The sequence below is a fragment of the Heterocephalus glaber genome, unplaced genomic scaffold (genome assembly GCF_053883595.1).
Source record: "Heterocephalus glaber isolate CG9 unplaced genomic scaffold, H.glaber_assembly_v1.0 deba00001773, whole genome shotgun sequence".
Classification (NCBI taxonomy): domain Eukaryota; kingdom Metazoa; phylum Chordata; class Mammalia; order Rodentia; family Bathyergidae; genus Heterocephalus; species Heterocephalus glaber.
Genome location: NW_028258463.1, coordinates 7,646,679 through 7,652,813, shown reverse-complemented (window position 1 = coordinate 7,652,813; position 6,135 = coordinate 7,646,679).

The following is a 6,135-nucleotide window of genomic DNA, read 5'->3' as shown; positions in this document are numbered from 1 at the left end:
AAGAATAACTTTAAAAATGACAAAATTATAACACACATACATGGAAGTCCAGCAAAGTTCTCATCCTACCCCCCCCATGAGACTTCTCTGATGTTTGCTTGACATTTCAGATATCAAAATTTTTTTAATGGAGTTGAGTGTCCCTGCCTCATGACTCCTTAGAATTATGCTTAGTTGTCAGGCGTGGTGGTGTACACCTGTCATCCCAGGAGGCTGAGACAGGAGGATCACCCAGAATTCGAGGCCAGCCTGGGCTTCATAGTGAGTTAACGTTCAGCCTGAACTATGTAATGAGACCCTGTCTCAAAAACAAAACAAAACAAAAAGGGCTGAGGAGGTAGCTCAGTGCAAAGGCCCAGGGTTCAATTCCCACTGTTGCAAGCAAATAAATAAATTTTTTAAAATGGGGGGATCACCGGTAGCTTTCCTACCCTAACACAGCATCTTGACCAGTATTTGTATTCTCTCTTATTCCCAATTTCAAAGCATAATTTTCCTTTACATAATTGCAATCAATTTGGTGTCTGCTATTTTTTCTTTCTGTGCTGGGGGGTTGAGACCCATGGTCTTCCACATGCCAGGCAATGACTGGCTTCTTAGCCACAGCCCCAGCCCTGTGTCTACTTTGTGCCTACTTAATATATCATTGATAGAGTTGTGGCAAAGCCTGCATGTTGCTAGCTTTATACGGCTGTGTAATTTCACGGAGGGAATGTGCTTGGATTTAACCAACCATTGAAGTACTGTTGGAAATATGATTTTGATGTCAAATAAATAACTCTGAAATAACACTTTCATGAGCTGGGCGTGGTGGCACATGCCTGTGATCCTGCACTTAGGAGGCTGAAGCAGGAGGATCACTATGAGTTCTAGGCCAGCCTGGGCTACATAGTAAGTTCAAGGCCAGCCTCACCTACATAGCAAGATCCTGTCTCAAAAAACAAAATAAAACAAAAAATAGTTTAAAATAATACATAAAGGGCCGGGGATTTAGCTCAATGGCACTGCACCTGACTGGAAAGTGCAAGGTCATGAGTTCAATCCCCGGTACAAAAAGAAAAATTATATATATATATATATATATATATATATATATATATGGCCTATTTCTTTGTTTTTTAAGACAGAGTCTCACTATGTAATTCAGGCTGACTTTGAACTCTCGGGAATCCTCCTGCCTCAGCATCATGATGGAATTCTTTTCTTTCTCTCTTTTTTTTGGTACTGGGGATCGAACTCAGGATCTTGTGCTTGCGAGGCAGGCGGTGGCACCACTGAGCTAAATCCCCAACTGGAATTATTTTCTTAAAAACATATTACAGGCCGTCTGCCCCGAAAGTGCAAGGACCCGAGTTGGACCCCCAGTACCAAAAAAAAGAAAAGCATATTATAGGGCTAATAAATATAAAAATTATAGTTTCTAGGGTGTACATAAAACAATCGCATTGTTTTCCAGGAGGATTGCAATAATTTGGACTAACTACTATCAGCAACCTGCAATTATTGGAGTCCTTGGGGAATCCGCTCCCCTCTGTACTCAAACTTGCTAATTCTGGACAACCGTTTAACCTTATGGCCACGTCTTAAAAGATTACTATGCCCATCCCCACCCTCGGGCCTTTTCCCAATTTGCTGCCAAGGTAGGGCTCTAACTATTAAAGCTACCTGCGAATAATCTCCTGGTAAGCACTCACTATGGAGTCAAAAAGAATGTTCACATACATCTTTTCACCAAATGTTCACAATCTCCCAGGGAGGGGAGGCAGAATTATACACTGGCCAAGGATCCGCATTTGTTTTCTCTGTCTTCATCTCTCTTTTTTTTGAGGGGGGTTGTTTTTTGAGACAGGGTCTCACTATGTAGTCGAACCTGGACTTGAACTCAGTATGTAGCCCTGGCCTCAAACTCTCAGCAATCCTCCTGCCTCAGCCTCCCGAGTGCTGGGATTACAGGTGTGTGCCACCGCGCCCGGCTGATTTTCTCTCTCTCTCTCTCTCTCTCTCTCTCTCTCTCTCTCTCTCTCTCTCTCGAAGAAGAAGAAGAAGAAGAAGAAGAAGAAGAAGAAGAAGAAGAAGAACAGGGCTGCCACTAAACTCAAGCCCTCTAAGATGATGCCAACGCACAAGGATAGAGCTGTACTCAGAACACGGACAGATCAGGCGGGGTCACGGTGAACCAGTCTTCCAGAAGGCACAGGCCTGTTCTTGGCAACCTCTGAGAGAACAGACCGAGGAACTCAAAGTCCTGACCTTGAGCTGCTCCCTCTGGGGTAAACGGCCCGCTCCACTCCCGGGTCTGAACAACCAATGGGGCTCCTGGCCAAGCCCTGGGGAGGTGCGGCCGTTTACCCAAAGGTTAATGTTAACCCGGAGAACTGGCCGCACTTGACCCTTGCAGCTGCGAGTCCTCTGGGACCTTTGAGCCGTCCTTGCCCAGGTGGGGAGAACAGGCCGGGTGCTCAGATCTCTCTCCCTCAGAGAGAGCAACTGAAAGAGAGGGAAAGCGACAAACTGCTTCCCCAAGCGGCTGAGGCCCCAAGGCCGCTTGCTGCAGTCCTGCATTCCAGGGCCCTGGGGATGGCGGCCCAGACACAGGCACGAGTGACAGCAGCAGTCCCTGGGAGGACCAAGTCTGCTTTGTCCCTGGTCTCCTTTCTTCCTCTCTCCCTACCCACTCCTCCCTGTTTAATGCCCAAGGCCGCATCCTGCTGGCTTCTCTCCAAAGGCTGCAAATATCTCCTTCAAAGGTTTCCTGCAGGGGCCCAGAGCCTGAATCTCCTGGTAGCTCACAACTCATAGAAATGTTCACTTGGCTCTTGGAGGTGCATTGTTATTGCTATAGTTGTTCAATAGAAGTAGTTGCCAATAACTAGAAAATGCAGATTTCGCATCAAAAAACCAGATTTCTTTTCTTTTCTTTTCTTTTTGGAGACACAGTCTCACTCTGTAGCCCAGGCTGACCTCAAACTGGAGGCGATCCTCCTGCTTCAGCCTCCTGAGTGCTGGGATTACAGACATATGCCACCAAGCCTGGCTGTGCTATTTTATTTTTAAGTATCAGCCTTGGGTCCTTTCTATACAGTGAAAACAGTCTCATTCTCTTACAAGACTTGCTCCTACTTCTGACCTACTTGCCAGGCCATAGAGTCTATCCAGAAGCATGTTACAGACACAATCCCTCGCCCTTGAGATACCCTTCGAGACAGTCTTTCTGCTTCTACAGATGAGAAGCTCAGGCATTGTAGGGCACCCCTGGGCTTGGAGCGGGCCTGGAGATTGTGGGCCCCTAAGAATCAGTGAGTCCCACACCACTTTCCTCAACGCCAACTGCTTCGCAGTTCCTACTCCCAACCAGGGGCTTGGATCGCCTGGACTTCCATAAACAAGGCCAACTGTACTGTTACCACATTGCATTTATTTTCACTCTTTTTTCTCCTCCCTTTAATGAATATCCACAGCATACCAGGGGTTCATAAGGGGTGAAATTAGAATACTGTCGCGTGGGCTGGGGATTTAGCTCAGTGGTTTCGCTGCCTGCTGCACAAGTGCAAGGACCCGAGTTTGATCCCCGGCACCAAAAAAAAAAAAAAAAAAAAAAATATATAGAATACTGTCTCAGGTCTTATGCAATTCCTGTTAGAGCTGGGAGAGACTTTGAAGATCACCTAGTTCAACCTGTTCACTTTTTTTTCCTATCCATCCATTTATTCATTTATTTTGAGAAAAGGTCTTGCTATATAGTTCAGGCTGGCCTTGAACTCATATTTAGCCCAGGCTGGCCTTGAACTCACAGAGATCCTCCTGCCTCAGCCTCACAAGTGCTGGGATTACAGGCTTGTGTCACCATGCCCGGCTTCAACCTGTTTACTTTTTGTTTTGATTGTTTTGTTCTGTTGAGGCAAAGTCTCGCTATGTAGTCCAGGCTGGTCTTGAACTCACTAGAGAACCCAAGCTGTCTTTGAACTCACAGAGATCCTCCTCCCTCAGAGTCCCGAGTGCTGGGATTCCCACACCTGGCTTGACCTGTTTAATTTTTAGGGGAGGTTCTGAACCCCCACGACTCACCCTGCCCCTGGTCTGGGTGGGAGTAGAGAGCAAGTCATTAGAGCAGCCTCCTTCTCCCATTAGGCCAGGCAGGCAGGCATGCCCTGTGAACTAAGTAAGTAATTTGGAGAGTTTGAAAAGGAGAACTAAGAGTTGCGGAGACCAATGTAAGAAGCAAACACAATAGTTTTTCTTAACGAGAGAAAAAAACGCTCAGTTCACCTTTCCAGATGGGATCTCTAAGACAGTGAAGGAACACTGCTGATTCTTCCTCTTCAGGGCGGGTTGGATCTTGCGGTCCTCCAACCAGAGGCTGTCCACCAAATGGGCGGTCATACAGCACGAAAATACCCTGCTTTGCCACCAGGGGGAGGCGGTGAGCACTGAGCTGGCTCCAGGCGAATATAGTGGGTTGTCTGGGGGATGCCTGTGCTGCGGGTCTCCGTCCACTTCGGAAGGACCGAGTGCTGCTGCTTCCCCCCACCCCCACAGGGGCTGCCAAGGGTGGGACAATGTCTAGTAGCCTCTGTCGCAAGACTAAATGAATGCAGTTGTCCTGGAGAGGAAAGAATACTCTGTGGTTGACTGAGATAGGAACCGTAGGGAACGTGTTTCTAGGGTTACCCAAGTTCTTTCACCCCTGCCCTTCACAGCCTGGATTTTTCTCCTGGTCTGTAGGAGCACATGCAGTTCTGTCGGCCTGTGACTTTCTCCCTTTCCCTAAATAATAGCTTTTCGTCCACACACCCTTCTTTCATTTTCTTTGTTTTTTTGAGGCAGGGTCTCACTATATACCCCAGGCTGGCCTTGAACTCAACAGCGATCCTCCTGCCTCAGCCTCCCTCGTGCTAGGATTACAGGTGTACACGATCACACCCAGCTCCCCCTTTCATCTTTTTGGTCCTCATTTCCCTACTCAAAGACTTCTAATAAGGCTGAGCTTAGTGGTGCACACCTGAAACCCCAGCACTCAGAAGGCTGAGGCAGGAGGATCAGGAGCTTGAGGCCAGCCTGGGCTACACAGTGAGACCCTGTTGGGATCAATCAACCTTTTTTTTTTTTTTGGTACTGGGGATCGAACTCTGGTCCTTGAGCTTTCGAGGCAGGTGGCGGAACCACTGAGCTAAATCCCTGGCCCCCAGTCAACCATTTAAAGGTCTCCACTGATCAGCTCTTGGAAAATGTCAAATGAATGGGGGGACAGAAAGATGTGGAGGTAAGAGCTCTGGATCTAGCTTTCAACTCTGCCCTTCTGGATCAAAGTGGCACAAGTGGCCAGGTTATTATTTCCTCTCTCACTCATGATCTTTTCTGTGATTGCACACCAGAACCACCAGAAGGATAAAAGCTTTCCCATGTAGGAAACTACTTCGAGCTCTGATCCAGGCAGGATAAAAGAAGATGCCTGTTTTGGTCTCCCACGCCCCATCGTCCTCCACTTTCAGCAAAATACAGACCAGCAAGGGAGGGCCGGGCCACCCGACACCCAAGGGCTTTGTCACTAAAAGTGCCAAGAACCACAGGCCACAGCTCCACACCGATATTGCCAATGCAGAAGCCCTCTTTTACTCTGCTAGAAATTGAGGCATTCTGCAGGGTTGGGTGGCTCAGGGTCCCACCTGGCCATTTCCCCCACGATGCAGTTTGCATTCCTAACAAAGCCAAACCTGGCTGGACCCAAACCCGAGCTCCACTACTTTCTAGGAGTCTCCACTTCCAGGCTAGTGAGCATAGGTAATGCGAGCCCTGGGCCTCAGTTTCTTCTTAAGTAAAATGAGGGGGAAGGGTTGTTTTAAAGATTGAGTTAATGTTTCTACTGCTCTTAAAGAGGTGTGTGGGTCAGAACAAGCGCAGTGTTGTAAAATGAAAAATAGTGGTAGGTTTGGTGTAAATATTAAGTAGCTTTCTGGGGTGCTTGGTACACCGGTGCTTAAGAAACTTTCCCCCTTCGGGGCCGGGGATTTAGCTCAGCGGTGCCGCCGCCTGCCACGCAAGCATAAGGTCCCGAGTTTGATCCCCGGTTCCGAAAAAAAAAAAAAAAGATAAAGAAACCTTCCCCTTTCGTTGCCAAATGTAAGCGATACGTTTTTC